Source organism: Canis aureus, chromosome 21, assembly GCF_053574225.1.
Source record: "Canis aureus isolate CA01 chromosome 21, VMU_Caureus_v.1.0, whole genome shotgun sequence".
NCBI classification, from domain to species: Eukaryota; Metazoa; Chordata; class Mammalia; order Carnivora; family Canidae; genus Canis; species Canis aureus.
Window position 1 is genome coordinate 30,619,850 of NC_135631.1, and position 12,975 is coordinate 30,632,824.

Here is a 12,975-nt window from a genome sequence, read left to right on the forward strand (position 1 = left end):
TAGGTCTCTGGGTGGACCCTCCTCTCTAAGCATACTCCTTGCCCCTCTCTGTACTCCCTGCGGCCGCATTTTGCCCAGGTGCCCACCAGGTGGTGTCGCAGGCTCATCTGCAGTGTCAGGTGTCAGGTCCTGGGCTCCTCCTTCCAGAGGGGTGACATGGGGAAGGGTGGGTGCCCAGCCAAGGTGAGGGTCTGCACCCTGCAGGAACCCAGGTGGCCTACGGTCAAGCGAGTGGCTCCAGTGGTGTGTCGGGAGGCGGCAGCACGTTTCCTGGTGCTCGGGGGTGGGGTAGGGTGGGGTGGGTGGGTGGTGGAGGGCACGTGATGCTCCCAATAAGACTCTGTGGCTGGGGGTCACCAGCTGGGGTGTGGTTGTCCAGAGGGCTCCTAGGGAGCCCCAAGTGTATTGTCATCCCTCCAGACCACAGGAGGGGGCAGAGGACCGAAAGGGACTCAGAGTGGGGATGCCTGGGGCTGGGGCAGGGGCAGATGGGGGCTGAGGAGGTGTGCAGGAGCTTGTGGGAGGGTCAGGGTGGGCAGTGCGGGGGCTGGGATGGGGGCAGGGACTGGGGTGACCACGGGGACTGGGGTGGCCGTGGAGACTGGGGTGACTGTGGGGACTGGGGTGACCACAGGGACTGGGGTGACCACGGGGACTGGAGTGGCTGTGGGGACTGGGGTGACTGTGGGGACTAGGGTGACCATGGAGACTGGGGTAACCATGGGGAGTGGGGTGGCTGTGGAGACTGGGGTGGCAGTGGCACTGGGGTGAGGGCAGGGGACCTGGGATGACCGTGGGGACTGGGACGACCTTGTGGACTGGGGTGGCAGCGGGACTGGGGTGACCACGGGGACTGGGGTGGCCCAAAGTTGCTCCATTGGATCCTCCCTGATGTAGGAAAGACATTAGGGTTCGAAGCTGAGTTCTAGGAAAGGATTCTTGAGAGTCTTTGGTGCACAAAGGTGGTTTTATTGGAGCTTGAGGACGAAAGAGCTGCACTGGGTCCTGAGGGGTCCCTTACGTGCTTTCAAGGTAGGAGGGGTGAAGGAGAGCACCAGCCTCCGAGGCTGTGGAAACAAGGTTCGCGGATGCTGAGGGGCTAGCTGCTGTTAGGACAGGTCAGTCATCGTGTTTAGTAAGCTCGTCATGAGCCCCTTTAGATGGACATCGAGGGCCATGTGCTGGGGGGTGATCGCCAACACCATCTTGGGGGGTAGGAACAAAGGAAGTTTCCAAAGGGACTTTTATACGTTAAAGCAGAGTCACAGGGTTGTGGGGGTCAGGCTAAGGTTGCCTTCTGCCCTCTGCAAAGTGTCCACACGGAGACCACTGAGTCCCTAGAGGAAGGTCACTGCCGTGGCAAGGACTCGTCCGTGGGCTCTGAGCAGTAAGGACACTCGATAATTTCTCTCTTTGTCTCTCACATCACTCCCGGCTTCTCCGTTTGCCTGAAGTGGGGGGCGGGCTCCTGCGGGGCCGCGTGGGATGGGTCAGGGCGTGGGTACCCCGGGACCAGGAGACCTGGGATGTGCCCGAGGGAGGATGAGCCCGACTGTGGGAGGAGAACCTGAGCGCCTTGAGACACAAGGGGTGTGGCCTTGTGCAGGGGGAGGCAGGCACGGGACGCACCTATGCTGCAGCCTGTGACCGCTGCTGCACAGGGAGCCCGGCCTAGAGGAGCGGCTAGAGGTGGGGCTCCCGTGCCCCTCGGGTCTGAGCCCTGGGGAGACTGTCCCCTGAGCCCCACAGTCAGAGGGCAGCCCCCTCAAACTTGCTGCGGGAGAGGCCGGCCCCAGACCTGCCTGTGGAACGAGGCCTGGCCCCTGGCCTGGGGCAGCGGCAAGGCCTGCGAGACCCTGGCCGCGGCTTGTCCCCTGGTTCCACACTGTCCTTCTGAGGACATCCTCCCCCGGACAGTCCGGGAGCACTCGCTGGAGCAGGGGTGGCCCTGTGTGTCGTGTAGCCTCATCGCAGCCCATGTGGACGCGTCAGGCTCTCCGTGCCCAGGAGTCCCCTCCGGGAGCCCCCGGTGTCCTCTGCCTTCGCCAGGCCTCAGGCGTGACACCGGCCGCTGCGCTTGCTGTGGGAGCCGACCGCCTTCTGCTCTGACTCAGGCCCCCACCCTCTGAAACCCGCGGCTTCATCTGGGAGGCGAGGAGGCCCCAGACCCGTTGTCCACACAGAATTCCCCGCCTGCTCCAAAGAGGGCAACCCAGAGCCCCGGCTCCCGCACAATCAGCTGCCACCCTCCCCAGAGCCCCTCCCACGTCCCCGTGCCTGCGCTGTGCTCCCCATCGGCAGACCCAGAACAGGCCCATGGGGGGCTGCTGCCCCGTGGAGACCCTCCCTGCTGCTGGTGGCCTGGTGTCCCTTCCTGTGCTCAGCACCGTGGCGCATGTGGGCCCCAGTGCCCCCCGTGTTTCCCACCCCACGCGTCCTTTGCCACCTTGCTGTCCACGCAAAGTGCACAGACGGGGGGGGAGCCCCGGGCTCAGGTGCTCAGCCTGCGGGGCCGCTGCACTGGCCTTGAGTTTGAGCGCGGTTTGTGTTCGCTGGCGCTGCCTGGAGATCTGAGGGGCTGCGGCTGCGTCGGGCCCCCGCGGGGCTCCTCCTCTGTCACCCACGACACCGAGACCAGAAGGAGAGCACGCAGAAGCTCGGGTTCTGTCGTCGCAGCATCAAGATGCCCCAATTTGAATATAAACCCTTTTCCAATATCCAGTACCCAAGAGAAATTATTATTCAGGAATTAATCCTATCCCCCAGTAAGCTGAGCCTCGGAGATTGAACTGAAATCCCTAAGTTCAAGTCCACAGGGTTCAAGTACTCAGGAGGAGAACGGCCCCAGACGTGGGGAGGAACGGGAGTTAGTGGCCAAAATCAAGGAGTTCTGTTGCTGTTGGTCCCGGTCACCACCCAGGCATTTTCCCTGCTCTGCCCGGGCCGCCTGGTGGGTTCCCAGGGTGGGTGCTGGGCTGGCAGCGCAGGGAGGGCTCCCGGGCCCGAGACCCGCCCTCCCCCCACCTTGACACAGGGAGTCTGCATGTTTGCAGTGAGCCTTGGGTGCAGGCTCGGGGCCTGAGCTTTGCTTCCGCCCTAACAGTCCTGAGCCTCTTTGATTTTAAATCTTTCTCTCTTTATGGCCCCACCTGATGAAGGTCTGGAGTATAGGTGAGGTCCGGGGCCAGGACCGGGAAACAGTTCTTGAGGCGTCTGTGGTGCAAAGTGGTGGTTTTATGAAAGCCCCGGGGACGGGACGCGGGGGCAGGAAGCTGACGATGTACCTGGGAGTTGGGGGGGGCTTGGGGACAGCGTGCCCTCTGAAGAATGTTGGGAGCAAGGTCTCCAGGACCTGGAAGGGGCTACGAGCTGTTGTTGGGAAAAGGGCACTGATTACCGTCTAATAAAACCTGAGTCATGAGACCCTGCAGATGTGCATCGTGGGCCACGTGCTGGGGGTGATCGCCAACACGGATCTCAGGGGGTAGAGAGAAAGGACATTTCTTTTTCTTTTTTTTTTTTTTTTTAATATTTTATTAATTTATTCCTGAGAGACACAGATTGAGAGAGGCAGGGACCCAGGCAGCGGGAGAAGCAGGGTCTCTGCAGGGAGCCCGATGCAGGACTTGATCCCGGGACCCCGGGGTCATGCCCGGAGCCGAAGGCAGATGCTCAACCTCTGAGGCACCGGGGTTCCCACAAAGGACATTTCTAAAGGGAGTTTTACATGTTAAAGCTGAGTCACAGGCTCCTGGGGCTGGGCTGGGATGGCCTCCTGCGCTCAGCACAGTATGAACATGGAGGCAGCAGAGTCCCTAGAGGAAGGGCCCCTGCCTGTGTCCAGGCCTGGTCAGCTCCTGCCTTGTCCTGGGCTAGCCCTGTGTTCCCCCGTCGCACCCACCGGAGGCTGGGGGGGCGCGGGAGGGGAGGGAGGGGAAGAGGAAGGCAGCTGGGGGCTGGGGGGTTAGGACGGAGGGCAGGGAGGGAGGGCAGCTGTGGGCCCCTCAGCGCCCAGTGGGAGGGGCAGCACCCCGGAGTGTCTGTCCTATGAAAGGGCACTGGGAGAGGTGGGGTCCTCGCATCAGACCCGTCCACACACGCTGTGGGAGACCTTCTCCGCTTCCAGATCTTTCTGGGCCTTCCGGCTTTCCCAGGTCTGGGGGTGGGGGCACCCAGGGCTCCCCAGGAGCAGGGACTGGGGACACCCAGGGGGAAGGAAGGGAACCCGTGCTTGGTTCAGACGAAGTCGAAGAGCAAGATGGAGTAACTCGCGTCAACAGGGGCCTGTGTCCCTAAGCTGGTCAGGGGTTGCTCAGCCTGGAGACCTGCACCTGCTGACCACCCCCAGGCCCCCCCCCAGTGGAGCAGAGGGGCTTTGGCAGCAAACTGTGAGCTTCTTCAGACGCGACGACGGCTCGAGGACCACCTTTCAGGACAGAAGTCACTGCGTGGCAACTTCAACACAAGCTGCAAGCGCTGAGAGCCGAGAGCCCCCGCGGCTGGTCCGTAGCTTCCCGCCTCCCCCCTCCCCCTCACCGTGCTGCTCCCCGGTCCTTGCCACGCAGAGGCCACGCAACCAGGCCAGGAAACGTCCCCTGGAATCCTGGGCCTGCTTTACTACGGAGTGAAGCCCACGTTGTAGAAACGGGGCGCTCGGGACTCCAGGCCTCCGTCACCTGGTGTCACCGTGCTGAGCCCCCGGCTGTCCCCCCGCTGACCTCCCACCGTCCCCCGCTGTCCCCCTGCTGTCCCCTGTGGAGCTGCTGAGGCTGGAGGACAGCCGCCCCCAGGGACGGGCAGCGGGGCCTCACAGCCGGGCTGGGGGGACCTAAGGAGATTGGCCAGCTGACCACATTCAAAGGAATCCGTGGGATCCCGTCACAGGAAGAAAAGCGTGTTGACGTAATTATGGGGACAAGGCGCCGGGAACAGGGGATGGCAGCGAAGCGGGTTGGAGCCTGGGCGCGTCCAGCCGGTCCGTGAGGTCACCAGTCACCTTCCTACCAGGCGGCCGCACCTGCGGATCCAGGCCTGCGCTGGGGTCCCCGTGGGCAGGAGCCGCTCACTGAGGACGGTCAGTCGGAGGCTGAGTGTGTCCCTGGCCCCGAGGCAGCGTGGGGTCGTCGCGGGGAGACCCTCGGGGAGATGAGCTCGTCAGGATGCTGTGTTCGTGCTCCCGCCCGGGGGAGGGCCTCGGCCCCCCTGACTCCACATGGGTTCCCTGAGGTCCCCTTCAGTTATTTCCTTGGTTCCCCTTGGTCAGCAGCTCTCCTGGGAGCATCGCTGACGGGTCCCGGCCGCCAGGTCCTGTGTCACAGGGACAGGGCTGCACATCCAGGCCCTGTGGGGCGCGAGGACAGGTCGGAGGCCCACCTCAGGCTCTCCCGCCACAGGCTGCCTCTCCAGGCACCGGGCGGGAGCCGGATCCGAACTCGGGTTCAGCGGCTCGCGGCTCAAAATCAACATGGAGAGAAGCGATGGTGGGAAAGGAAGGGTTGCTTGTCCCGGAAGCTGGCAGCCCGAAGGAGGGCGAGCGACGGCCCGAGAGCCCCGTGGCCCCAGAGGGCGGCAGAGGGAGGGCGGCCAGCAGCAGGAGCAGGCTCGGCGGCCGGTGTGGCGATGCCCCAGCTGGGTCCCGGCGCAGGAGGCTCATCCCAGGGAGGCTGGTCCTCCAGGCCTCGTCGCCTCGCTCTGCGTCTCAGAGCAAGTAGGTCAGCTGTGCAACAGATCCTGGGACTCGGGTGGGCGAGCCAGCAGCACGGGGGCTCGGAGCGAGCCGGAGGGGCCGTGGGAGTGCGTCGCCACCCGGTGTGTGGGGTTCCCAGCTGGCATGAGGCTCAGGAACGGTCGTGGTTCAGTAGTAGGACAAGCCCGGTTGGTGCGGCTCGGGCTGGGAGCCCAGACAGGGAAGGGCGGCCACGGGGATGGAGCCTCAGCGGGTTTGCTGTGGCCCCGGTGAGTGCGATGCTCCCTCCCCAGAGGCGATTATCTGCACATCAGGGGAAGCCTGCCCATGCAGCGGGCCCATGCAGCGGGCCAGCAGGACTGCGGAGTGGCTGCAGCTCCCTTGCCAGTGGGCCTGCTGCCGTGGGCTGCGCCGCCGGCTCCGGCTGGTCCTCCGAGGCCAGGGTGGCGTTCTGCTTGGCCCAAGCCTGCAGGACAGGCTCCCTCTGCAGGCAAACCCAGGGGCCCTGTGCCTGGTTTATCACGGCTGTTCACGGGATGGTTAAGTGTCCCATGAGTGGTGACCTCCAACTGGCTGGCCACCTAGGTCTCCACGGACGCCCAGGAGATGCCGTCCACTGCAGGCAAAGACCACACGAGATGGCGTGCGGAGGCCTCCAGCCCAGACCTCGTTCCTGACTCATTAGCCACAATTTCCCAACTGCCCCTTTCGAGCTGTGGGTCGGAGAAGTCTGGGTGACGCTCTGGGGCGCCATCTCCTCCTCAAGGGGGCTTTTCTGAAAGCCTGGCAGAGAGGCATACATTAATTTGCATTTGCCCTGGGCGTGGGGACAGAGATCATACTTAGCTACGGAAAGAACTCGGGGTGGGGGGCGAAGGCGGCCCATGGGCGGAGGGAGGGACCTGGCCGAGTGGCATGGGGGCGCTGGTGAGAAGCCGGAACAGAGTTCGGGAACCCTGGCGTGGCCTCGCCCGTGGGCACCGTCCGGGCTCACGGGGATAATCAGCAGTGGCCTTTGAGACTAAAGGTAAATTAGCTGCGGGTTAGACCAAAGGTCTCGGAGGCTGACCAGATCGGAGCCTCTGATAATGGGGCCAACTGCAGGAAAGCCTTTGCCTTTTTGCGATTCATAGATCGGGAAGTGAGGGCAGGAGCACCATCCTCCCAAGAAAAAGAGGAAATAAGACAAGGAGCGGCACCTGGGAGAGGACTTTGCAGCCGGCTGAAGAGCGTTTTGGACGAACTGTCGTTTCCAGCAACGGCGTCTCTGGGTTGTTAGATGTGAGGCCTAACATCTCTGTGTCTGCAAAAGGATTGTTTCCTTAAAGCATGGTTATTTCTTTAAAAAAAAAAAAAGATCGTATTTATTTAGTTTAGAGAGAGCATGAACGCGTGTGAGCAGCGGGAGAGGGGAGACAGAGGCCGAGTCTCCAGCAGCCTCTGCTGAGTGCAGAGCCCGACGCGGGGCTCAAGCCCAGGACCCCGAGCTCACGACCTGAGCCGAAATCAAAGAGCCAGCAGCTTCCCCGACGGAGCCCCCCAGGCGCCGCCAGCGTGCTCCTTTCCAGCAGAAGCAATCAGGCCCAAGCCATGGTAAAGCCCGGGTCCCTTGATTACTAAGGGTGGCAGCAGCTGCGCTGGGGGCATGTGCCCCCCCCAAGCTGCACCGCCCGGTGCGAGCTCTGACCTCCAAGGGGTGAACCCGGGATCGGGGACTTGTGACGGTGCCTGGGCTGGGGCGTCTGGAGGCTCCCCCTGAATGCGGCCACTTGAGTCTAAATGGTGCCATTCGGGACGACTAGCCCTGAGGACTGAGGGGGGTGCATGCCAACCAGCAGAGCGGGTTCCCCCAGAGCCAGGAAGCTCAAGGGTTGGGGGGCAGCTAGGACCTGAGCCTTCGAGGCGGTGGCCCACCCACAAGGACCACGGGTGGCTGTTGCCCATGTGCGGCCGAGCGAGTGTATCACAGCAAGACAAAGTACTCAAGGGCCGCATCCTGGAGGGCCGGTCGGGGAAGAGGGACTGGTCTTCTAGCTTCCACAGAGCCTTCCGGAATCGTCCTACAGCACAAATAGCTTGAGGGAAGTAGTGCCTTTGCATCCAACTCGCTGCTGTGGTTCCGGGTCCCCAGGGTGCCCGAGCCGCGCTGAGGACGTCTCCCCGCAGGAGCCTTGGGCAAAAGCACCGCAGTAAAACAGTGGTGGTCGCAGGGGACAAAAGGCCCACACGCCCGTCATCGCAGATCTGATGGGGACTCACTGGGACCCGGCTGACAACGGGGTTTGCCTATTTCTGCGACATTTTTTTTTAAGATTGATTGATTGATTGACTGATTCATGAGAGACACAGAGAGAGAGAGAGAGAAAGAGGCAGAGACACAGGCAGAGGGAAGCAGGCTCCACGCAGGGAGCCTGGCGTGGGACTCAATCCCGGGACCCTGGGGTTACGCCCTGGGCTGAAGGCAGCTCTGAACCGCTGAGCCCCCCGGGGAACCCCACATTTTTTTTTAAGATTTTACTTCTGTATTTGAGAGAGAGCCTAAGTAGGAGGAGGAGGGGCAGGGGTGGAGGGAGGAGCAGGCTCCCCGGAGCGGGAGCCCACGCGGGGCCTGAGCCCCAGGACCTGGGACCACGACCTTAGCTGAGGCAGACACTTCACCCGCTGAGCCCCCAGGCGCCGCCTGTGAGACATTTTAAAATTATGACTAATGGCGTTATATCAGGACAGGTCAGAGATCCAGAACTTTCACGTGATTTCTGGAACATTCATAATGTAAAGCGACCTGTGCAGACATAACACGAGGACGGCTTAGCATTACTTCTTCCTGGACAGCGTTTCCCGCGTGATCTGCCGCATCAGCTAAGCCAAGTTAGTTAGGATCTCCTCTCTGTAGGGACAGAGAACAAATCTTTAGATATTTCAGGGACCCTCCGGTAAGACTAAAAGTTAGTTCAAGGTCAAAAAGACTGTAGCCAGAATATGTATTTTGGAAAGTCTGTCAAAAAGATCAAAAGGGGGGGTGGGGCAAGATGGTGGAAGAGTAGGATCCCCAGTCACCTGTCCCCACCACCTTCCCTGGGTGACTTTCAACCCTCCTGAAAACCTACGGACTCGGCCTGAGATTTAAAGAGGGAACAGCTGGCGCGCTACACACAGAAGGGCTCGCGCTTCTATCAAGGGAGGAAGATGAAAAAGAAAAATAAAAAAGCCTCCAAGGTTTGAGGTTCCTCAAAGAGTTAACAATAGATCTGCCCTACGACCCAGCAATTGCACTGCTGGGGATTTACCCCAAAGATACAGATGCAATGAAATGCCAGGACACCTGCACCCCAATGTTTCTAGCAGCAATGTCCACAACGGCCACACTGTGGAAGGAGCCTTGGTGTCCATCGACAGATGATGGATAGAGAAGCTGTGGTCTGTGTATACAGTGGGATATGCCTCAGCCGTTAGAAACGACAAATACAAAAAAAAAAAAAAAAAGAAACGACAAATACCCACCATGTGCTTCGACGTGGATGGAACTGGAGGGTATGATACTGAGTGAAGTAAGTCAATCGGAAAAGGACAAACATTATATGGTCTCATTCATTTGGGGACTATAAAAAAGAGTGAAAGGGAATAAAGGGGAAAGGAGAAAAAATGAGTGGGAAATATCAGAAAGGGAGGCAGCACATGAGAGACTCCTAACTCTGGGAAACGAACAGGGGTGGTGGAAGGGGAGGTGGGTGGGGGGTGGGGGTGACAGGCTGACGGGCACTGAGGGGGGCACTGGATGAGATGAGCACTGGGTGATAGGCTCTATGTTGGCAAATTGAACTCCAATTTAAAAAAAAGAAAAAAGAAAAAAAAAGATCAAAAGAGGGGTGCCTGGGGGGCTCGGTTGATGAAGCATCTGCCTTTGGCTCAGGTTGTGACCCCGGGGTCCTGGAATCGAGTCCTCTGTCAGGTTCCCTGCATGGGGCCTGTTTCTCCCTCTGCCTCTCTCTGTCTCTCTCTCTATCTAATAAATAGATAAAATCTTTTTTTTTTTTAAAAAAAGTTTAATTCTAGGACGCCTGTGGGGCTCAGCAGTTGAACGTCTCCCTTCAGCTCAGGTCGTGACCCTAGGACCTGGGATCGAGTCCCACGTCAGGCTCCCTGCACGGAGCCTGCTTCTCCCTCTGCCTGTGTCTCTGCCTCTCTCTGTGTCTCTCATGAATAAATAAATAAAATCTTTAATAAATAAAATCTTTAGGGAAAAAAAACCATAAAGAGTGACATTGCAAACGTGGACAAGAACTAACTAGAAGTTCTAGAATCAGAAGGTGCAGTAACCAGAATGAAGAACTCATGTGTGGGTTTGCCGAACTCAGGTGATGCCAGGCCCTGGGAGCTTGTTGGGGTGGATGCTGCGGTTCCAGGGCGTCGTCTCGAGGGGACAGAGGAAGGGACAGTCCAGACGGGGCCATAGCCACGGTGCATGGGAGACACCGAGGACAGAGTGAGAGCGACCCACGTTGTGTTAATCCGAGTTCCAGGATGAGAAGGATGAAGAACGGGGTGGGGGTGGGGGGACCATTATTTCAATACTTAATGGGTGAGAACTTTCCAAAACAGTTGGAAGACTTTCAGCTCCGGGTTTAAGAAACCCAGAAGTCTATAGTAGGATAAATAGAAATGACGCCACTCAGCGCGTTGGAGCAAAACTGCAGAACACCAAAGACAGACAAAATAAATCATAAGCAGCCTGATTACAATAAGCCAGGTTTTCTAGTAAGGGGTAAAAGTTAACGTTGCAGCTGAGAAGCCCGTGGGCCGGTGTCTTCGGTGCCGACCTAAACCTCTACCAAGTGGAAATACTCAAGACAGACAGCGGGGCGCCCGCGGCTCGGCGGTGGAGCGTGGGCCCAGGGCGTGACCCTGGTCGGGACGGGGCGCACCGGGCTCCCCGCAGGCAGGCTGCGCCTCCCTCTGCCCCCGCCACACATGCTCTAGCTCTATGTCAGATAAATAAATTAAAAAAAAAAAAAAAAAAAAAAACAGAAGGCAAAGCGAAGATATTTCCGGGGAAACTGAAACGGAGGGGCTTGGGTCAGCGTCAGGCGAGCCGGCGGCTCGGGAGTCGGCAGTGTGGATGCAGCAGCGGCGGGGACGGAGGGTGAGCACCGCTGCGTGTGGTCAGTAGGAAGTGAGTATCAGCCACACCGAACGGTGACACAACCCGGTGTGTTAGGAAATTTCAAAGAGCACAGCAACGATGCGTAATCAGGAGGGAGGTCGCTGTCATTCCGGGGTCCTCGGTGTCCTCGTGTGTCAAGTGGGTGGAAGCACCTACTGGCCTCAGGTCCTCAGAGACCGGAGTCGTGTTGTAATATATGAAGCAACCGGTAAGAGGTTAGGAAGAGCGTGGACTCCCCGGGCTCTCAGGTGAAGACGGGAAAAGACACGATAATGAACATCAGCCGAAGCGGAGATGCCACAGGGTCAGGGGAAGTCTGGGAGGTTCGCGGGCGCACAGTCCTGCATGGAAGCCGAGGGGCCCCGGCGCCCTCCCCCAGCAAGGGCTGGACCGGGCCTGGCCCCTGCCTCCTGCACACCGATCAGCGGGACGGGGAGGCCGGTCGGGACTTAGGCCTCGGTGGGGACCCCGGCATGGCGTCAGGACACAGGGCACGTGGCGGGCTCCCAAAAGTGCGTGACCCCTGGGCCAAAGGTTGTGAGTTCAAGCACGTCATGGGCAAAGAGCCTCCTAAACAGTACAAACCCTGAGTGACAGAGGAGTTGTCACCTCCTCCCGTAGCTGACCCCCCCGTAGCTCACGGTCTCCCCCTGTAGCTGACTGCCCCTCCCCCATAGCTGACCCCCCATCCCCATAGCTGACCCCCCGACCCCCATAGCTGACCCCCTGCCCCCATAGCTGACCCCCCGCCTCCCGTAGCTGACCCCCTGCCCCCCATAGCTGACCCCCCGCCTCCCGTAGCTGACCCCCATCCCCCCGTAGCTGACTCCCCGCCCCCCGTAGCTGACCGCAGTGATGGAGGCCACGGAGGCTTGTCAGAGGCCTTGAGGCGGGAGTGCTGGGCTCTGGGCTCATGAAGCCAAAGAAGGAATCTCGGGGACAAGGGGGAGTGAGGAGAGCGACGGCAGTGTATGGAGCAGGAGCCAGAGCTCTCGGGGCGACAGGGGTCCCCCGACAGTCTCTTCCTTAGACCTGGCCCGGGAGCTTGTGACATCATCATCCTCGCACTGTCCTGGTTTGGGCGAGGACATCCCACCGGCTTCCCTCCTGGTTGGGGTTCGGGCGCCGTGGTGGTCGTGGGGAGGTCTGGGGCGCTCCCTGAGCTCTGGGGCCCCTGCCGGCCCCTCCCTGCCAAGCCCGCCTGTCACCCACAGCCGGGGACTCTGGTTCTCCAGCAACACAGGACCCGCACAGGGAAGCTGCTGGGAGAGGGGCTTTGGGGGCCCTGCGTGCTGCTGCGGGAGCAGCGAGCGTGCATGTCCCTGCAGCCTGGCCCAGCCCACGAGATTTCGGGAACTCGCGTCCCTGGGGTCAAGTGTCCAACTGCAGAGACCCCTAGTCTCCGCTTCCTGCAGCCGTGCCATCCCCTCCGCACCGGGGGCCTTCTCGTTCGCTGAGGGACAGGCCTGTTAGCTCGACAGTAGCCGGGCCTCCGGGATCCCGAGAGTCGTCTGCAGCACACGAAGGTCCTTCTGACGCCCCCGTGTCCTCGCCTCCCCCACCCCACACGTATGTGACCAGTGCCCCCTCAGGACCCAGGGCAGCCCTCTCAGCCCACGGCCCCTGTCCCGGTACTTTAGCATGACCACCGTTTTGCACCTGAGACGTCTCACGGATTCTTCCCTGGCCATGGGCTCAGGGCCCCACCTCCACTCCAAAGGCCCGTCCCTGTGACCCAGCGTGCACCCAGCAGAAACGCAGATCCACAGGCAGGAGAGGTGCCTGCAGGCGGGGGCAAGGCCCGGGGTGCAGGGCACAGAGGAGCCGCGCGCGGGTGCGGGCAGCGCAGCATGGAAAGGAGCACGAGCGGGCGGCCCCACAGGGGCGAGACTCCCGACGGGACCCCGAGCGAAGGGACCAGGGCCTTCCTCTGTGCCAGCTCAAGCAGGCAGAATCGAGCTGCGGTGTCCAGGGCAGGCCTGAGCTCACCGAGCCTCTGTGTGACCTACGCTTGGGGCGTACAGGGCTTAGCACTTGGAGGAGAGGCAAGGACGGGCCCCCGGAAAGTCCAGGGAGGGCGGGTGCTGGGGGGCAGGTGGTAGCTAGCTTCCCAGGCTCCTGCACCCTC